General features: G+C 43.3%; 1 protein-coding gene across 5 annotated transcripts in view; it reads right to left on the reverse strand.

The window, feature by feature from the left end:
- Positions 1-22,674, reverse strand: part of SIPA1L3 (signal induced proliferation associated 1 like 3) — a 102,568-nt gene that overhangs the window by 42,364 nt on the left and 37,530 nt on the right. For all 5 annotated transcript variants that reach the window (XM_073641466.1, XM_073641462.1, XM_073641464.1 and 2 more), the window contains one exon: positions 548-640. The gene's annotated coding sequence lies outside the window, so the exon portion shown is untranslated. The remainder of the gene's footprint in view (positions 1-547; positions 641-22,674) is intronic.

Raw genomic sequence — 22,674 nt, forward strand, 5'->3', positions numbered from 1 at the left:
ATCATAGTGGTCCCTGACCTTAGTTGTAATCTAACTGGTATATATAGGGCTTTAAAGAAACATTTTCCTTTATATGAAAAGCTAAACTTCTAGTTTTAATAACATTTATAACAATAATGATCAATAATAAGGGAAGGTAAACATGCAAGCTCAGATTGGCCGAGCAGGCATGTTTACCTTCAAATGGCAAAGGGGGGAAAAAAAGTCACTGCCATACACTTTTGGCATCTCAAGCCTAAACAGTGGTGTAATTTATCAGCTACTAGTGAAAAATCTGTATGGAAGCCCCCTACACTTGTGCCATAAATAATATAGGGACAAGGGGTGACTGCTACCTCTCTATCCCCTATAGAAACAGGAGGAAAGGATCCAACATACAGATCTTGATTGCCTCCTAAGCAGATGGGGAGCAGTCATACACGCGACGCTGGAGGGATTTTACAACAATTAGGTTATGTGTATGGTCAACTTAAGGACAAGAAGGTGAATTAGAAGAATAGTTCCAGAACTTCAAAAAGTTGAGACCTCGTGTGTATGAGCTGCCTACCTGCACGTCACCATCTTGCTTCTGTTCACTACTGGCACGTACAATGGGGCAGGGATGTCATAGGATCTTCGAGATGAGGAAAGCACTTGTATCCTGTAAAGGACAAATAATGGTTAGAGGAATGATCGATAAGTGTTGGAGAGAGAAGAAGCGACTGTCTTCCAAATTAAGTGCAAAAATATATACTGTACATATTTTTTTTATTCCTTCACCAATACAAAAAAACACACAACTTTTCAACCAACATTTAAGTTCTCAACCCTGATAAATCCTGTAATCTGGACGATAACGCAGAAGTTACAGCTCTGGTACCAGTATATGATTGGTGACTCCTTTAGGGAGTCCCTCTCTTTCTATAGTGTCCTCCTTTACGGGATGTTAAAAAAAAAAAATCAATTACCTACGGAAGCATCATTGGTGGTAAAATTCTGGAGAGTGCATCTTATTAGTAACAGATGATGACTTCCAAATCGAATACTCCAGTATTTACTACTAGCTTCAGAGCTGGAATCTCCCAGCATGTATTACTGGCTCAGAAGAATAATGGTTTACAGAAAGGGCATTTATCCATTTAAGAGTATCTGTTCCCGCTCCAGACAGGTCTGTTTCAGTAGATACTTTCATTCCCCTTAAAATAACAATTCTGGAGCACTTTCTTCAAACTCTAAGCTATTCCTCTGGGAAATGTGTGAATAAATTGACAATTTAGTGTTGCCATTCCCCTTGTTACATTCAGATGTTCGATTTTTGCGTACGAGTGCTATCTGTTTTTCTAAATTTCTCCACATACGGGAAAATCGGATGACACTGGTATCACACACTGATCAGAATAAATCGGGACAATTTTTTTTTTGCACGCAAAAAAAATCAGAGAAATGAATGAGGACTAACAGAAGGTGCACAACAAAGCAGTATGAGAGTGGAATATTTTATTTTCACGAAAACCTCAACGCCGAGGGACACCTACTCTTCTTATAGAAGTCACTACCTAAAATCTGCAGCTTTCGAGAGGTATTTGTGTATTCTAACCATAAAAAAAAATTACAAATTCATCTCTGCTACATTACACAGATGATCCGGTTAAAAAAAAAACAAAAAACATGTCCATCAAGTTCAACCAAGCGATGGAAAAGGGTACATTTTGATTATTTTGGGCAATGAAGGCTGGTGATTTAACTTCTTCCTGTCTGGGGGGTGCCAATGGCCATGGTCACCAAACTGCACTGACCTCATTGTGGCATCTAGAGGCCTCCAATTCTCCATCTGCCAACAGCATTCAGAGTGTGGACAAGAAAACTGAGGGCCATTCACTGACTAATGAACCTAAAAAGACAATTATGGACTGCAGAACGAGGGCATAATGGTGTGATGCAATATTAGAAGGCACTGTGCTCTTGTTAAGCCAGGATGATGAGCAAAATGGGCACAGAGAAGAGCGAAGCTCTGAAGGTCTGTGACCATAGATTGGGCACCGACCCTCCAGCTCTGACGTTCACCCGTTCATTATTGTAGAGCTATACCTTCAATTAGAAGAAATGATTTTTGGTAGGTTATGATCACACCAGCCACACCATCTGCTTGTACCCTGAAGGTACACGTACACCTAAGATGGCTGTTGGTTGAAGGTCATCTCTACTTACCCCCGATACACAAACACTCGGATCTGTATAGCATTCATGTTTTTCACTGATGAGAGTGGGGAAAGCCCCTACCACAAATCTCTGATGGTTGTATATCTCCTTCAGGAACAAAAGGATTGGTGGTAGTGGGGAGGTTAAATCTGAAAAATACGGGGGCCCTCGACAGCAGATGAGAGGGCCGCTCCGGTCAAAATAGTTGAGTACTGTGTATGGAGGCCTTTAGTGGATAATAAAAGACCATTTTTCATGGGGATTTTTTTTTTTTTTAAACTGAAACAAACTACTTTCTCTAGTTGGTGCCACTCCACTGATTAAGGATGTTTTTCTTTTTCTTCTGTGCCCCTCCGTTCCAAAGTTATGCCCCCCAGAAATAAAGTTGCAAGTTTTCCCTTCAACCACCTGGGCGTGTACCACAGAACTTCTCTAGGGGCGCTGTTTTTTTCTCCTGATGCCGGCCAATCAAATCAAGGCCACGCCCACATAGAAGTTCTATGGTACACGCCCAGTTGCTTGAAGAAAAAAAATGTACATCATTATTATCGGGGGGTATAACTGTGGAATAGAGAGGCCCAGAAGAAAAAGAAAAACTGTTCCAGAATCAGTGGAGAAAACCCAATTAGAGGAAGTGCTCAATTTAAATTAAAAAAATTCACTGAAACGTCGTCTTTAAGAGCTAGAGTTAGTATAGATACAGTAGTGGTGGCAACACTGGGCACAACCGCTCTATACAAAGTGGCTACATGGACTGTAAGAAACAACTATTAAGTAGTGAGCCCTCTACAAAAAAACTATGAAAAACTGAACTAACTTTTAACCCTATATAATCTGTAAGAGAAAAAAATATATAAAGTTACATGTAATTCTGCATGCAACGGAGGTGCTTCTCCCTAGAAGGGTTATGATAGAGACACCATGGAGAGCACTACATCACCCTCGGCCACTTAACACCATCATAAAAGATTTGCGCATGAGAGAGGCAAAACCTAAAAAAAAGCTGGTCTTAGGAATAGAACAAGGGATCACTTTGTGATCACTGGGGGTCTGACTGCTGGACCGCCAGTGATCCGGAGAATGGGGGCTTTGGGTCTTAAGAAGTGGTCAGAAAATGATACAAGACATGGTGCTCTGTTGGCACCATTATAATCTATGGCGCCGTCGGCGCATATGCCAAGATCCCATTTTGCGGGGGGTTCAGACATAAGCCTCGATGGGACCAACGACCAGGTGCCAGAACACAGTGTGAAAGGATAATGTAGGGGATAATGTACAACTTTAGGGACAGTTATTGGTATAAGTAGAGAAGAAATACAGCCTGGTGGTAGAGGGTTTCCACGGCCCGGCTCAGTGTTACTTTTCAGCAGAGGTGGATCAATAAGTTGGATAAACTTTAATTTTCCAAACCGGCGTGTTCTCTCCCATCTTCTATTTGACTGCGAGCTCTTCAGAACCAAGCATTAAACTACTACTACACCCAATGTCATAGTTATGTAATAGACGGCTCATATCGCTCCCTCCCTTCGCTGTGCTTGAAAGTTTAATAAGAGATCGATATCCACACAAGCATGAAAGCTGTGAAGTCAATAACCATGATAGATACAAAACGTTTCCTACTTTATTAGGTCTGGAGGTGTGAAAAGAGAGAATAGCGATCCGGCACCGCACCCATCATACCAGATAAGTATACATCACTCCTTATATAAAATGATGCTTCATCATGGCCGCTGCCACAGTCAGCTGCTTAGAAGAGGCTGCGTATCCTGGCTGTGGAGCCCAGGTAAAGCATCATTCACACATTTGTTTTTCATGACGAATGCTATTTATTTTTTTTTAAACGGTCATACCAAATTTTTCCCTTGGACTGAGTGGTCTGTGCAAAATTGCAGTGACATGTCTGATAGCGTCGAATCAAAATTGGCAATGCAAGTCTAGGAATGCGTGAAAAATATATGACAACATTTGGGGGCCTTCAGTGTGCTGTCAGTTTTTCACTGACTGATAGAAGGTGGAGACGACAAGCCGACAACACGCCATTTTTAAAAAAGGTTCACATAAGTATGGCATTCTGCTCCGTTCTTCTCCACTCCTTTGTGCTACCTTTTGATTAATATCCTATTATTGTGACTGCCCTTAGTACCCAACAATCCCGTGAACGAGAGTCCCATGAAAACCTATCCATCTGGTTCACAACGGTTGCTGAACATTCAATAGTAGCAATAACAACCAGCAGCTGAAAAAAAAATTGGCATGTCTCGATACTGTAATGACCGATTTTGCTTCTTTTGCTCTCCCGGCACATTAAAAGGAACATCGCAGTGACCCAATTTTCTGTGCTTTTTTTCCCACATGGTTTATCTAATGGAGTAATGATGGAGTATTTACACGGAAAATGTGAAGAGCACAGCAATCTGTTGCTGGCATGAAAGCAGAAAAGAGCAGGTGGAGTGCAGAAAAGCAATCATGGCTGCCGGGAGCTCATAAACGAACTGGTGCATAGGGCACAGAAACCAAGCTGAATGGTATTATAGGAAAGGAGAAAAATCAGTGATGTCATCGTCGTGTTATGTCATCATGACAGACAACATAAATGTGCAAACAAAAAGTGATGTCATCGACGTGTTATGCCATCATGACAAACACCAAATATGAAAACAAAAAGTGATGTCATCGATGTGTTATGCCATCATGGCAGGCAACAACATAAATAGGCAAAAAAAAGTGATGTCATCGACGTGCTATGCCATCATGGCAGACCATATAAATATGCAAACAATAAGTGATGTCACCGACATTTTAGGTAATCTTGACAGGAGCCAACATAAGCATGTATGGTAAACACAAGTGATGTCACTGACGTGATATTATCATAACACACGGGATATATACACGGGATATAAACAAGCAGCGATGTCACCTGGAGACACAGAAACATAAATATGTGATGTAAGCGTGCAGCCATCTCATAGTAAACAGTGTAGATTACTGTTCGTCCGAAGAAAGTTGTGGAGACATGTCAAATCAAAATCAGCAATGCAAGTTAATAGGTCCAGGAAAAAAATTTCAGGGATGGTCATAAGAGAAAAGATGGAGAATTTTTTTTCTTTTAAATTTCTCCATGTAGGAAAAAAAAACGGATGACAATAGGATCAAACTCTCAAAATAAATCTGTCTGTTTTTTTTTCTCATACACGTGAATGAGCCCTTATAGTGTAAATTAGACACGGAAGAAGGTCAACGTCCAAAAGGGCACCCTATTGTGTCTGGTAGGAATGACGCTTGTCTGTGACTAAGCCTTCTGTGCCAGGAAGGTGTGACGGTGCCCTCTGGACTCCAGATCCCAATATCATTATGGAATAAAAAAAATAAAATAAAAAAAACACAGTAAATATGACTTATTGACTCATTCTCTTTTGTTGAATTGTAAAAAGAAAAAAATACATTTATCTTTCTTCCTGGGAAAACTGCGTAATCGCCATAATGACTGTCATACAGGTAGTCACTCAGCGCTCCCACACTATCTGAAAAAGAAATCTTAAGTTATGAACTGCATAAAGGAGATCGCTTTATAAATGTCTTGGTTGGAAAGTTCCCTTTAAGTTTGGGGAACTTCACCCTACCAGTACCAACCTCCTCACCTTGTTGACATAACTCCCCGGTGTGATCATAGAGGTGACTATACAGGCAGAAATAGCGCAGCACACGTGACCCCACAGGACGGGCACAGTCCTGTTTGAGGCTTTCATACTGCAACACCCTGATTCGCTGATTAATACAGCTAATGACATGTTATCCTTTATTTCCATAGTAAAACGGATTTTCAATGTAAAAGGGCCAAAATTTGCAGCATTTCTGCCACAGAATGGACAGGTTGTGGATTAAAAAATACACTGCTTTTTGTTTGGGGGGGGGGGGGGATGCTGGAGTGATGGTGCAATCCACTGAAGATTGTACATGATCTACTCTGCAGGAAATCCAAACTTCATGGATTGAATCTTTCAAGGTAATGATGTCAGGACATAAAATATTGAAGACCTATCCTCAGGATAGGTCATCAGTATCAGATCGGTGAGACTCTGGCTCCCGGCATTTGAAGAGGAGCTGATCTGCAGTTCAGCTTTGTTTAAAGGGAAGCAATCAGAAAAAAAAAGAATTGTTTAAATCAGGTTTTGTATTAAAAAATGTTTTGCTTTAATTTTTGCCAATTTTTATTTTATTTTTTTAATTTTTTTTTACCCTACGACAATCTGCAATAAATATAAACAATAGAAATCTTGCAATTTTCACACTGGCCACTGAGCTTTTTTTTTTTTTTTTTTTTTTTTTATTATTACTATCTTCCTACTGTTTAAGGAAACAATACATGTACATTAGCCACAATGGTCATATCCCGGCCCTATCATTTGTGTTGAAGTGTCTAATGAGCGTGTGAGAAGGTCACTGTGAAGGCAGGAGGAGCAGGGTCAGCTGTAACATCGCCTATTGTGATTGGTGGATTCTTTAATAGCTGTGTATAGAAGGGTTACTTGTCATTGTAACCCAGCCTCTGATGATAATGAGCCTGCTGAAAACGCCTCCTAAAAGTACAGGAAGGGAGTCTAAAAAAAAGCCCCAGTGGCCGATGTTAGAAATGCAAGATTACTAATTTAATACAGAATGTAATAAGAATAAAATGCAAGTTTCAGTTAAAAATACATGGAACATAAAAACCTAAATTTAAACACTAGGTCATTTTCTGATGACAGCTTTCCCTTTAAAGTTTAGATCCAGCCACTGCAGCTGATCAGTCGGTGTGCCGGGTGTCAGAACCAATTTGACAATGATGGCCTATCTTATGGGTAAGTTACCAATCTCTCAGTCTCGGATAACCCCTTTAAGGGCAGTTTACGCAGGGAAATAATACACAAGTGTACATATAAATGTTCATTTCCAACTATTGCCTAGTGGAAGACGACCCTTAAAGCCCCCATACACAATAAAAAAGTTGGCAGAACCCTCCAATTTTGGAGGGAAAGACCCCCCATATAATATGCAGCGTTTTTTAATCCGTTTTCGGAAAATCTCAAGAAAAAGGCTTGTCTATGGCTTCCTAGTCTGGGTAGCATCCAGCTGAAAAGGACACTGGAAGGAACACCCCAACTATCAGCCAACTAGTATTACATAGCAAAAGCAGCAAATCCGAAAAATATAGGTTTTCAGTGCTCCACTGTATCAGCTGGATGACTGGTACAGTCTTAAAGGGGTTGTGTCAATTTCTTAAAGGGAATTTGTCAACAGGGTTTTCCTATTTCATCTGAGAACAGCCTGATGTAGGCAAATAGAAGCTGAATCCAATGATGTATCACTGGGGCAGCCGTTCTGACACAATCAGTTTTTAGATGTAGAATGAAGCAGAGCTGAGAAAGCTAATCCCGCCCACACCAGGCTCTGTATATACAATGTCTGTAGACCCCAAGCTGCTTATCACAGGAAGGCTTGTGTCTGACTAGCAGGCAGGCCATACCCTAGTCCAGTAATGATGAGCTCCTGGTGCTAAAACCATAATTGTAAGCAAACAAAACCAAGGAGCTTGATAAGAGGCATCGCTGAAATCTGTGTTTTTACCCCTACATCATGCTGTCTTCAGATTACATAGCAAAAAGCTGCTGACACAATCCCTTTAAGTGATTAAAAATTGCACAGTGCTTATACAAAGGAGTGACTTTGCAATTTTCTTCTTATTAAAGATCCTCTGTGTTCTCAAGAACAGAAGGCTTATTAATTGTATTGTGTTCAGCTCATTGTTTAGACTCCTGGCCGCGGCTGATGTCCTCAGAGCGGCCGATTACCTATGTAATGAGTGAGTGCGCCACCAGTGGGCGCTATGCTTTAGAGTACTGATTTAAAGCGGTCCGGATCGCCTTTACTAGCAGCATGGAAGAGTTCAGGCTGGCAGCCTGCCCATGCTGCTGGTCCAAACTTCAGGAACGCACAACCCCCTGATAACCAGGAGGCAGGAGAGCGGAGTGCCCAGAAGAAAGATGGTGACGAGAACACTTCCCTTTTGGGGATTGTCAAAAATATAACAGTACCACGTTGTATTTGGTATTAAAGCTCAGCACCATTCATTTCAATGGAGCTTAGCTGCAATGCAAGATGCAACCTGTAGACAGGAGGTGGCGCTGTTTTTGGAAGAAAACGCAGAAAAAAATTTAAGGCTTATGGTCCTATAGAAAAAATTATGTCTGTGGCTTTATATCACCAAGTGACCCATCCATGTAATATAAGACCCCCTCCCTCGGGTGCTTAGACCCCATCTGCACGATTGGTCCCTTATACTATAGAGCCCTAACTCCACCCTTTTTCCAGCTGGCCGCCAGCCCATACTGCCAGCTGCTCCCATTACATCAAAAGGGAAGTTTTATAAGCAGCTGTAATAAGGGAGGGGGGAGCTGTGTAATCCTAGACGTCGCTCTACCAGGGCTCCGGCATAGAGCGCTAACTCTTAAAGCGCCAGCTGTGCAGAACCCCCTCCCCGATGAATAAGATGTAGAGAAGACCTGGCTAGACAAGTTTATAGCAGCGCTGTGGGATGGGTTGGGTGCAATGAGCTAATAAGCTCCATCCAGGAAATAAGCGTGGGGACGGTTGGACTCTTCCACTTTAAAAGATGATTATCTGCGGTTCAAAGAGAAACAACATCCCATCCCGCAGAATTTCTGGATCATGCATCCACCTTCCCGGGATCATACGTGTCGTGTCACCTTACAGAAGCAAACAGTGCAGCTGCCAGGCTCTAGAAGACTGGTTCCTTTGTTGCACGGCTCATTTACTCGCCGTTCAGTTCTATTAGAGCCTCTGTTAGAGTAATCACGTCTGCCGCCATATTCCTTGTATCTGACCTCAGTCTCCTTCTCCAGATAGACTTCTGCTCCAGCCACCAGAGCAGATCTTCTTACTCCTGCCTTATCTCTAGTCTTCTCTAGGACTAGCGCCATGGTCTTCGGCAATATGGTTACACTGGGATCCATGGCTCGTATCTGCCCGGGGTAACACCGGCGTGCGTTGTGCAGATCTCTCCATGGGCTCATCCTGAGAATAAACCTTTCCAACCATATGACTCTACAGCAAGACTCCCAGTCTGTGTGTCAAAGAATATTGGGAGTTGCATCGTTGTATCAGATAAGAGCCACGGATTGGACACCAATTATGGATGCGCGGACCGGTGGAAGTCTGGGCTCTAGTACCCGACCCAAATTTTATTCCAAAATTCGATTTGGGTACAAGAACTGCACTCCAACTTGAACCCCATTGAAAACAATGAGGACCCAAACTTTTGAGCTGGAGAATTCGCTCTCTCTCGGAAATCCCTCGGAACTCTGAACAATTCTGGGAGAAGTCAGGGTTCGGCATATAGCATCGGACACTAACTGTCCACTACGAACCCCGAACTTTTAAATTGGAGTTCGCTCATCTTCAACACTAATCCAACAAAAAAGAAAAAGAAATTGTGATGTGATTGCATCCATTGTACAAGACTTCTGGGTTGGCCGCCAACCTTCTCCGGAATGGCATGTGATAATACTGGGCAGATTTAGGTTACCTGTACCCCGGGCGTATTAGCTGCGGATTCTCCTAGGGAATATCAGCAGCATAATGCAATAATGGAAAAATAGATGAGATTTTCTCTAATCTCACACAGGCTACGCAGAAATTGACATGTGGTGCGGATTCTGAATTCTGCAGCTGTCAATTCTTTCTGTGAATTAGAGCCGAGCAAAAAGATTCATAAGACCTAGGTCCGGTGGCCACTGAACCAGAGCACTGCGGACCTCCTTCCACCCGGATTAGTAGGCCCCTACGATGTCATGCATGCAGTGCAGCGCAATGTAATGAGATGGTGGGGAGTACTGAGAAAAAGAGGCGCCAAGGAGGCCACAGTTGGTAGGAAGCTCGCAGAGCTCTGGTTCGGCATCCACCGACTACCGACTAAAGTTCTACGAATCTTTTTGCTCAACTCTGTGGATATTACTGACATCTAAGCAAAGCGGAAGAACGGATACAACTAACATGGTTAGACTCCTAAATTTGTAGGGGAAAATGCATGCTATATACTGCTAAAGAACGCATCATTCAGGAGGGCTGCATACACGGGGTGGGCAACCTGTGCCACTGCACCGTGACTCAGTAGGTAAGTGCCACCCTAGAAGCAGCTTCCCCTGCTGTCATTTAGTTTGGAACTATGAGTTTACAATCTTATTTTGAAAAAGGGGTGCTGTATAATAAGCCACGAGAGAAAAAGGGGTGCATATAAGATTCTGATACAGCCGCCCCCCATGTGTGTCCCCTCAAGGCATTACGTAGCACATATTGTGACACATGCACCTCTCCTATGTATGCAACATGCCCCCCGGCCTGAATATTATTATTAGCTGATGGAAAACTCCTGTCAACACATATTAATAAGAAAAAAGCTGGAAAGCAAATGAGGTGTAATGTGCATGATGCGATCCCGGATGAGCACGGCCTTATTGAAAGATTCTCCTCGGAGAGTAAAACACAGATATGAATTATTTATCCGTCTACCCAATCACACAGAGTGTTTACTTTCCCTGGGGGCCAGACTTTAATCTACTTTTATCTAATGAAAGGGGCCCCCGACTCTGACTGTGGCATCTTGTAATGACAGACGCACGGAGCAGGGGGGCTATTCATTCACACCCGTGTGCAGTGACCCCGTTTAGCAGCAGTATGACATTCATTCATGCACCGCTCCTGAAGGAGCCCCATGAATTATTCTACTGCAGTTCAGAGGCGGTGCGGATCGCCCCGTCCATCCGGGTTAGCGATGAAGGGGGTGGACGAGACCCTCATAGAGGTAATTAGTTATGACATACTTCCAGCCACATCAGCTCACGCAGCTATGACCTATTTGTAAAGTCCGAGGCTTCTAAGTGGCCATGTCGGCTTCAATTTAGGATGGTCGATCAGAGGGTTAAAGACAAGACTATCATCCCCCTTCCTTCCATACAGGCTAAGCCAAGACAAAAGCTACAGTCACATACATCCAGTGCAAGTCTGAAGATGTTGCAGGCATCCAGCGCCAAACACCACATTCCCAAAGATCAGTCCAATCCTCGCTAGCCCAAAGGCAAAGTCTGACCCTTTAATGAGCCTTGGAGCATTGCAGATAAGACTCCATAATTAAAGGGAATCTGTCAGTAGGATCAACCCTCCTGACCAGTCTATATGGACATGTAGGTCATAGGAAGCTGAATAAAATGATACCTTGATATCTGCAATCTGATGTGTTATTCCAGAGAAACCCACATTTTTCTTAATATGTAAACGAGCTGTTAAGATCTATGGGCCGGACACTGACCTATCTGAAACTCCGCCTCCAGTGCACATCTTAAATGAAAGGAGGAGTTACCAGTGAGACATGTAGATCAGGAGAGCAGACTGTGGGTCATTACATGTCTCACACTGGTAACGCCTTTTTTCATGTAAAATAATCTCTGGAGGCAGATTTTCAGGGAGATCTATGTCCGGCCCATAGATCTTAACAGCTCATTTACATATTAAGGAAAACATGCAACGCTCTGGAATAAGACATCAGATCGTAGATATCAAGGTATCATTTTATTCAACTTCCTATGACCTACATGTCCATGTAAATGGCTTAGCATGGTTGATCCTACTGACATTCACTTTAAGTGGTCTCTTCAATGGAGAGCCAGAACCACCCCCCCAAAACCTTATTCAACCACTCAAACCCAGCCCTGTTACTATTAAGGGGCAAGTACCTAGAAACAGCTGTCTGGCTTGGCTACTATCCCTAATCGCATGGCAAGGCCCGTTAAAAGGGCCCGACATTGACTTAGAGGGTAGCTCCCTCCTAAAACGTCGCACTGGAAGAGAGCTAATTTACATTTTTTTTTTCCCATGGAGCATTGCCAATAAAACTTCATACACCAATGGACTCTAACAAAAGCCAACCACCCTTAAAGACATATTTAGGGAATAAAAGGCGAGACTTGTAGTAAGGGCAGGAGCTCCCAAGTAATAATAGGGCATACTTGTTAAAGGGGCATTCTATATGGAAATATCAGACATGATTGATAGACGCAGGGACCCTGTTGACGCTCTCCATTCATTCATATGGGAGGTCTAAAATGTACAGACCAAGTACAGCCATTTCATCTGACGCTGGGGTCCTGCATCCTACTCTATGGCATAAATGTAAAATATGGGAAAAAAACCTTTAAACACCTAAAGTAAAACCAATCCCTAGGAGATACGTGCAACACGTAGAATTTACTGAAAAACACAGGAAAGTGTGAAGCGAGGGGTCTCTCGGTAAATGGAACATGACACTTTATATATAAGATGCAGAATTCAGGCCGCTCTAATGTGTCACCGTCACGGACGTGTAGAAGAACACTGACTGCAAGGGACATGATGCGTTCCAGCCTAAGGACCCCGTCATATGTCATAAAGCCACGTACGCCTCCATGCCGCAGAAGAGATCACAAGGCAGCTGAAGGTGACAGTGCGCAGAACATTTTAGGAATGATTTTCCTTCTGTCCTCTAAGAGAAAATATATGTCCTCCATACTAAGGAACGAACGCACAAGTGACTAAAGATAATAATTTTCTCTCTCCGTGGAAACCAGTCATTATTTGAGGGAAATTCTACCAATTAGATATCAGATAGGACAAGCATCCACTACATTTATGGGGCAGTAAATAAAGATCGAGACATGTCTGATTTTGATCCGATTTGGGGATTGAAAAGAAATTGAACATGATTCAACTTCCTCAGGTTTTTTGCTGCGTTTTTGCACTTACTCATTGCTTTCTATGGGTGAAAAAACGCTGCAAAACACTGAAAGAAGTGACATGCTGTCAGGAAAAATAACCAGTGTGTATGCATGAGATTTCTGACATCTCAGACTTTGCTGGTACCATAAATGTAGCTTAAAATTTGCATTAAAAAAAACGCTGTAAAAACGCAACGTGTGAACATAGGCTTTTTAGGCTGACAGAAGTAGGATGGCATCCGTGATTTGCCCCTTTTATTTTTTTTTATTTTTTTGAGTGGGTGATTTTTCGATCTGCAAATGTATAAAAAGAAAAAAAAAAAAAAAAGAATGAAGCGTTAGTTTCTGAAGGATTTGGCACGTCCATCTATTACAGAGGAACATGGAGGGAAATGCAGCTTCCGCCAGTTATAACAGCTGATCATTGGGTTGTTTTTTTTAAGCAGCCGGACCCTTTGCAATAAGGTGAGACCTAAAGGGTCATCCATTTGATAAAACGTAAGTGCAGATTCACATGTAGTTTATTTCTCCATCGCTGGCGACAGTGAACAGTAGACATTTAGGGTCCCATTTATAGTGAATTTTGGAGGACAGAAAATCCCCTGCGTACTCTCATACCAGTATTGTGGATGAGATTTCATGACAATGAGCGGTACTGCAGATGTCACATCCACATCTTGCCAACTTATGTTGCAAATTTTTCACCGCAAAATTGACATATTGCAATGGCAAATGGTGAATTCAGCAGGGAATCCAACATTGGGTGCAGCACGGCTGTATTGTATGTAACTAGTCTCTTCACGGGTTCTCTCCTCTGCTGGATTGAGGATCAATCCTAAAATCAATTGTGAATTAGCTTGTGATAATCTCCCATTCGCTCATTAGTAGGCATAGGCGGATAACTCAGGAGGTGTGGGTGAGGGGCAGAAACCTGGAAGAGGAAAAATGTGACCATCAAATAGCCCAATGCCGAGGAGAACCTGAATCTTGGTAACCAGACAAGGCGGAAAGCTGTGGTTCCACAAAAGTGACCAGAATATCTGGCAGGTCTGTATTGGCTCACTAGTGATGTCAGAAAGCCTTTTGCTGGTTTTGCATGAGTTTGAATGAGACCACACTTCACAACGGGGACGCCTTCATTTGCACAGTGACGCTTTTGCAAATCATCCCAGAGGAGCAAATAATCCTAAAATGGTACGGTCTGTAATCCTACCCAGTCCACGGACCCTACAGAAATAAAAGGCTTCCGATAGGATACTCCTCTTTGATATCTTTCTTGGAGTTACCGACAATTCATTAAGTCATGGATGTTATCAGAGAACCGCCATCGCGTGATCATCTGATGACCGCAGCCCGGACTTACCGAACCGGCCTATAACTCCCTGGAGAAGTGGGATGGATCACAAAACCAGAGTGGAAACCCACCATCGTTACCCCATTATTCACAGGTCACCGATTTTTACCATCCACCAAAAAATGTACCGAATTGGTTACGTTTTTTGGCTCTGGTGTTATCCAGATAAGAAAAAAAATCTGATAGGAGTTTTTCCATTCTTTTCACATCAGTCAATGGAAAATGGGCAGCACTTGGATGCAACTTGATTGGTATCTGCGTGCTTGCCCTTATGCTTTTTTTGCAAATTTGGTCCTCAAATAAGACCAGAGTTGGACATGTCTATTTTTAATGCAAACTAATGATCGGTCCCAAAAAAAAAAAAAATGGACATGTGAATAATCCTATAGAATATAATGTGTGTGCCGGCAGGGAAAAACTACCAAAAGCACATGTCCAGCAAAAAGGGACGTGTGAATGAGGCCTTAGCGTGCCGGCTCAATGGGACTTTTAAAGCTGGCCATACACATTAAAAATGGTGAATATTGGATATAATTTCAAAAAACATCACAGTAAAAGATAATGCCTTACCAACACCAGGTCAGATTACCAATGCACTACAGGATGCAGCAAGCCTCCATGATAAAGGCGGGGGCAACACATGTGCAAAATACTGATGCCGACAGCCACTCACTAAGCTGCCAATTCATGGAGGGTTTAGCTGTGTAGTATTATACATACACACCAATGGAGTCTGCATAGGGCGCCAGTCACACAGATATGTGTGATGCACAGTGTCTGGCTTGCAGCCTATTGATGACGCCCATACTATTAGATCAGGTGGGCTGCCCATGCGGCCAGGCCTCTTTAGTGTTGGCTGGGTGAATTGGGGCGCACGTATATAGTGATTGGCAGCCAATCCGATCTAATAGTATGGGAGTCATTAATAGGCTGCAAGGCAGACACTGTGCATCACACATATCTGTGAGACTGGCGCCCTATGCAGACTCCATTGATGTGCATGTATAATACTTCACAGCCACCTCCTCCAAGAATTGGCAGGTTAGTGAGTGGCTGTCGGCATCAGTATTTTGCACATATGCTGCCCCCACCTTTATCATGAAGGCTTGCTGCATTCTGCAGTGCATTGGTAATCTGACCTGGTGTTGGCCATACACATTAGTCCAAAGTTGGACATGCCTGTTCGACATCTCCCTGACCATTATTTGGCCCCCATACACATTAGACCATCGGCTGAACCCGGAGATATCGGCAGGTTCGGCCAATATAGGTCTAATATGTATGGCCAGCTTCAGGATATGTTCACATGTGGTGTTTTTGCAGCGTTTTTCTCCTTCAGTGAAAAGCCTCCACTCTTGGCAGTAAAAATGAGCACATTTTTTCAGGCGTGATCACATGCGATTTATCCACAATATACAGTACATTAATAAAGTTAGTTTTATTTACCAAAAACGCTGCAAAAATAAAAATGCTGCAAAAACATACTGCAATTTTTTTTCAGCTTTTTTTGCGGTTTCTCATTTATTACAATGGGTAAAACACAAAGAATTGACACATTGCACATTTTCAAAAACACTGCAGTGCTCAAATATATAAAGAGGGGAAAAAAGAAAGCTGTGTGCATGAGATATGTGAGATTCCTGAGATCTCATAGCTTTTGCTGGTACTGAGAAGGGGTTTTGAGAATTATTTCAATCCTCTTGTATTGGCCACTTACTCAGTTCCACGTGACGAAAGCCTAAATTCACTGGTGTCGTGAAAAATACCCCGACCATGCCGCATAGGACTGCTGAACCCCCGGAGATTTTTGCACTTTTCCCACCAGCCGGTTAACATTGCTAAGGGCTTCTTTTCCATACCCAAAGCAATGCAGGACGCCCATTGAAATCAATGGTTCAATGCACAAAAAGTGGTTGCATTTGGCAGTGGCAGCAATTGATCCTTACTTATGCTGGGGGGTCCGGGGCATGCACCTCTTCTATCACATCGGTCCCTGACTGTAGCATTTCGAAAAGTTTGCAGAATTATTCCAAGTGTCTTCGATTCCAAACTCCGGCTTACTGCATCCTCACCGTATAATTTCCAAAATGGTTAAATTATATGCTTGAAGTGCAGGCGCTCTCTCCCGAACCTGTGATACTTCAGTGGGGGATCAGCACTTCCTGCCGATGTAACAAGTTTATCTTCCCCGGGGTCCGCAGGGAATGAGGAGACCCTTGTAGTGTGGAGCAATGCGTTACTCACTGCTGAGCAGCGACGTGACCGGACTTCAATGTGAATCAGATGAGAAGAGTGAATGATCACATCCTGCCGCATTAACCAATGCAGCCGGCAAGGAAGGAAAGTAACCGTAAGACTCAAATAAATAGGCGATCACATTACTGTAAGGTTCCACATTAAAGGGGTCTTCTAACTTCTTTGAAAACTAGCTGTATAAGGTTAAAAATGTCCAGTAGTTCCATACTCCCCATTCACAGGCACATTGCCCCAAAAACAATAGGAATGAAGCCACTGCTGTCAATCAGTGAAGAGGTGAGAGGTGCCGAGCGGCAAGATTAATTAAGGGAAGGCGCTCCGGACCGCCCACGGTGCACGGACCCACTGATCAGCAAACTGCTTCAGAGACCATTCTGTTGGAAAGGAGCCCGTGGATTTTGGAACTATATGAAGATGTGATCACTCTATAATGTAATTTTGCCCTGACCGACTCCCTTTAAAATCAACGTGACTTGATAACTGCTGGATTATCAAACCTTCCAGATTATCTGATAACTATAGAAGGAAAAATAACTGGATAGGGTAAGGAACCTTCAGGAAGAAAGCTTCGGAGAATAAATGGTCAAAGGCGGCTGCTCACATTAGACCAGGGATCAACCTTTAGCAGTTGTGCTACTACAACTCCAAGCATGGACAGAGAGCAGACTGATAGTCTGTGGCTGTCGTCAGTGCATGCTGGGAATTGTAGTTTTAAACATGGATATTGAAGGTTGTCGATCCCTGTATTAGACAAATATATGGTGAGCCCGCTGACCAAAGATGAACGCCGTGACTATTCCCTGATGGTCAGGCAGAGTTGAGCAAAAAGATTTGCAGGATCCTGGTCCAGGCCACATTGCCAGCCCATGACCGCCAGACTGGAGCACCTAGTTTCCGCCTCTTCTACTTAGTAGACGCGGGAGGTGCAACATCATTGATGTGGCATGGCGTTGTGCCAGAAGAGGCGCCAGGGATGCCGGGAGCTAGACGGAGGTTTGCAGGGCTCTGGTCCTGTGAATCTTTTCGTTTAACTCTGAACAGGCATATTACATTTCAACATGCCCCATCCTCAGCTAGCGGCTTGTGGGTGGAGTTGTCTGGTAGCGGCTTACTCCCCCTCCCCATTTAAGGCACGTGCATGCTCAGCTAAGATCAGCATGCTTGTTTATAAGGGGAATCAGAAAGAATGCGATCCATAGTGTATGGCCATTTTGACACAGACTCAGCACCTAAGAGACTAGTTTCCTAATCCGTTGTCGATGCTTGCAACGGGTCAGAATGGATTATTTGATGCCAGATTACTAAATATTTCCCTGCAATGAGATTGAAACGACCAAGCTCCGATATGGAGACGTAATCCATTGTAACGGACGGGATCCGCTTGGAATGTAAATTCTAGCTGGCGAATTATGATGAGAGGACGGACCGGACACCAAGAAACTATTAAGGCCAAGGATTGAAAAGAAAGGACTTGGCGGAAAGGAGAGCATGATAAATTTACCGCGGATGATTCCCATCTCTAGGATCAGGCTGGGAATGTAGTCATTACTGCCGGGCACGATCGGAGAAGAGCAGCGGCACCGGGCGGTGGAAGCTGTTTAGGATGCAGGTAGCTTCTCTCCAGTCTAATAACACAGGAGCTGTACAACAAAACGTCCATTAAATGAAGAGCGAGAGGAGATGATGAACGATCTGTATGGAGCTCTGTGTCTGAACGCCTGAGTCTTGTCAGGGCAGAAAACAAACTGCGGGCGTAAATAGATATGAAAGGAAATTGAGAGGCATATTCCTGAGTGCCGCACCGCTGCGGAGACTACTTAAGGGAATGAGGGGAATAAAATCCGCAGGTCCTTATGATCACATCCACTGAGCCACTTTATTACCTCTTCCCTTCCGTGCTACAAATAGCCTCTTGCAATAATTCCAGATTTGGTGTCACATGCCGACATCCTCATAATAACTACTATTAGGCTACACAATCAGGACCGTGACATGGAGCCGGCAATACTGGTTTCCAACCTTGTAACGGGGATGGCGGCTGCATTTATTAAAAGGTAGAAGAGCGCAGTGTTCACCCCCCTCCCCCACAATGACAAATTCGACTTTAGCAGTCATTGACCCCAGGGGCAAGTCTGCTATTATCTTATGTGCGACCAATCCGCACCAGAACATAGATCAGACCGCCAGCTCCGATGTCCAATATTTACTAAAAATTCAGCTGGAAATACAAATTATTAAAAAAAAAAAAAAGGACAATAAAACATCGCCTAAAATGCAAAACATGTCTGTGATCCAAATGCAGAAAAGCGAAAAAAAAAAAAGAAAAATGATGCAAGGAAATGAGCCCTTAAATTTTCAGTGAAAATTAGAAAATGAAAAATAATTAATGGGACGTAAAGTTTTTTTTTTTTTTCCTTTTAAAAAGTTAATGGAGCCAGCAGAAATTTTTCTGCAAGAGCCGGGCATATCCCCTTCAGACCCAGTAATCCAGAGCAATAATCATTACAATTCCTTTGTTTCCAAACAAAAATATAATTACATGATAAACTTGCTCCAAGTAAACAGTATGTTAATCTCATTAAAAATCCAGGTGGGAAGGCAAACACATTTCCCAAAATGCTAAATTAGCAGAACAGGTTCTGGAAGATTTCAGCTCTGAAGGCATTAGAATTGTTAATGAAGTACTGGATTTAGAATCAGTACAAGACTGCAGTTTTTATAGTGCGATGCCAGTTGAAAAGTGGACATTGCTTCAAGGGGGCACATTCCTCCACTCAATTGAGGATGCCTCATTTCTGGGGAGGGCATGGACGCGTTCTGCTGTCAGGCAGGCAACCATTACATTGAATAAGCCAATGCAGAATTGTATTATTCGGGAGGAACAGTAACAATCATAATCATTTCATCTCCATTTGATGGTGAATAATTACTCAGCAATGAGTGGGCGACAAATGACTTATCCAGTAATCCTCGCTTCTGCACAGTTCAAAAAGTAGGAAACACAATCATTTCATTCTTCTGCAGGAAGTGAAGCCGGGACAGGCTCTTAGGGAGGTCAAGAGGACAGGGAGTGGGAACCGGCAGATCCTAACGGTTACATTACTAAACAATGACGCCACAGTGACCTGATCCCCCAGGAGGAATGTAATATCCTCTGAGCACCTAGCGTTCAGCCGCTCCGGCGAGGTCCACACCTTGTTACTGACCACGGGGACAATACATAGGACTGCAGATCTGGCCATGTTTTCTTATTGACATTTCTACCAGATACTTGTAACAAAGCAGATGGTGCAACTACAGCACTGAGCGATACTTACAGAAGTCGGTGGCACGAAGACAAGAAGAAAAGAAAGCCGTCCATGCAAGCTTCTAAAATAATAATTACAGAATTGAGCAAAAAGACTGGCAGAACCCTAGTCCAGAGGTCAAGTGGGTCACCTATAGACAGCAGACCAGTGCCCTGCACACAGCCTGTTGCTAGCCAGCGTCTCTTTGGGTAGTAGACCTGGCGTATGTCATGCTGCAATGATGAGGTGTCGCTGTAATTACTAATCACTAGAGCAGGGGGTGGGAACCTCAGGCCCGCAATCACCTTTTCTCCGACACCCAGGCAGATATCGGGTGACCACAATGCTCGGGCCGGTGGCCCTTTAATTCCTTCTTGCACAGCGAGCATGCAGCGTTCACTACTGAATCCTGTGGTGCATGCAATGATGATGTACATGCTCCAGCGTCTCCGATGTGATTTATATGCTCCAGCATCCCTGCGATGTATATGCTCCAGCCTAAGCATCCCTGCGATGTATATGCTCCAGCCTAAGCATCCCTGCGATGTATATGCTCCAGCCTAAGCATCCCTGTGATGTATATGCTCCAGCCTAAGCATCCCTGTGATGTATATGCTCCAGCCTAAGCATCCCTGTGATGTATATGCTCCAGCCTAAGCATCCCTGTGATGTATATGCTCCAGCCAAACTGTCACCTATGTGATGTATATGTTCCAGCCCCAGTGACTCCTGTGTAATGTAGATGCTCCTGTCCGAGTGTCTCCTCTATGTGATGCATAAACAGCTGTCTGTCTCCTCCAGTCATGGCCAAAAGTGTTGGCACCCTTGAAATTGTTCCAGAAAATGAAGTATTTCTCCCAGAAAATTATTGCAATTACACGGGTTTCGTTATACACGTTTGGTTAATTCATTGGTGTGTATTGGAACAACACAAAAAGAGAGTAAAAAAGGCAAATCGGACATCATTTAACACAAAAACCCAAAAATGAGCTGGACAAAATTGTTGGCACAAAACTTTGTTTCAAGCATGTGATGCTCGTTCAAACTCACCTGTGGCAAGTAACAGGTGTGGGCAATATGAAAATTACACTTGAAACCAGATAAGAAGGGGAGAAGTTGATTCAATCTTTGCAGTGAATGTGTGCGTGTGCGTGTTTAAGCATTCAGAAAAGAAAGAGAACAGAACTATCTTATGATTGGAGAACCAACATTTTTTTAAAAAAATATTAACAATCTTAAGGTTACAAGTCCATCTCTAGAGACATTGATGTTCCTTTGCCCTCAGTGCGCCACATAATCAAGAAGTTTACAACCCATCGCACTGCAGCTGATCTCCCTGGACGGCAAAGAAAATTTGATGAAGGGTAACGCAGGATAGTCCGGATGGTGGATAAGCAGCCACAATCAAGTGCCAAAGAAATTCAAGCTGTCCTGCAGGCTCAGGGTGCATCAGTGTCAGCACAAACTATCTGTCCAATTTGAATGAAATGAAACGTTATTGCAGGAAATCAAGGAGGACCCCACTGCTGACACACACAGACATAAAAAACCTAGGCTGCAGTTTGCAAAAATGTATGTAGGCAAGCCAAAATCCTTCTGGGAAAGAGTCTTGTGGCAGATGAGACCAAGGTAGAGCTTTGGTAAAGCACATCATTCTACTGCTTACCGAAAACGGAATGAGGCCTACAAAGAAAAGAACACAGTGCCTACAGTCAAATATGGTGGAGGTTCAAAGATGTTTTGGGGTTGTTTTTCTGACTCTGGCATTGGGTGCCTTGACTGTGTGCAAGGCATCATGAAATCTGAAGATTACTAAAGGATTTTGGGTCGCAATGTAGTACCCAGTGTTAGGCTGTGTGCCCACGATGCGTTTAAGCGTTTCCGCAGCGGCAATTCCGCCGCAGAAACGCTTAAAAAAACGCTTGTTAGTAGGTCTGCAATGTTCCCCAATGATAATCCGCATGTTCTGTGCACATGCTGCGGAAATTTCCGCTGTGGATTATCATTGCGGAAAAATCCGCAGCACTACCATTAATTTTGCGTAATCGCTGCGTTTTCGCCGCCATGGACTTGCATTGAATCGTATAATATCTGCATGACTACATGTGCACATGCGGATATTAAGCGATTCAATGTGCGGATGGTACCCGGGTCTGGAGAAGAGGAGACTCTCCTCTAGACCCAGGTACCATAGTACCTGTAAAAGAAAAAAAAAGAATTTAAAATAAAAAATAAACAATATGAGAGACCTGGAGCAGTTTGCAAAAGAAGAGTGGTCTGAAACTCCAGATGAGAGGTGTAAAAGGCTTGTTGTTAGTTATAGGAAGCGATTGATTTCAGTCTATTCCAAAGGGTGTGCAACCAAATATTACAGTAAGTTGAGGGGGACAACAATTTTGTCCGACTCATTTTTTGGGCTGTGTGTGCAATTATGTCCAACTTGCTTTTTTTTTTTTTTACTCTGTTCTTTTGTGTTGCTCCAATACACACAAAGGAAATAAACATGTGTATAACAAAACATGTATAATTGCAATAATTTTCTGGGAGAAATACCTTTTCTGGAACAATTTCAAGAATGCCAACACTTTCAGCCATGACTGTATGTGCCGCATAAACAGCAGTCTGCGTCTCCTGCGTGCCGCATAAACAGCAGTCTGAGTCTCCTGCGTGCCGCATAAACAGCAGTCTGCGTCTCCTGCGTGCCGCATAAACAGCAGTCTGCGTCTCCTGCGTGCCGCATAAACAGCAGTCTGCGTCTCCTGCGTGCCGCATAAACAGCAGTCTGCGTCTCCTG

The sequence above is a fragment of the Phyllobates terribilis genome, unplaced genomic scaffold, assembly GCF_046119375.1.
Source record: "Phyllobates terribilis strain yellow unplaced genomic scaffold, ASM4611937v1 Scaffold_7__3_contigs__length_470593459, whole genome shotgun sequence".
Taxonomy (NCBI): Eukaryota; Metazoa; Chordata; class Amphibia; order Anura; family Dendrobatidae; genus Phyllobates; species Phyllobates terribilis.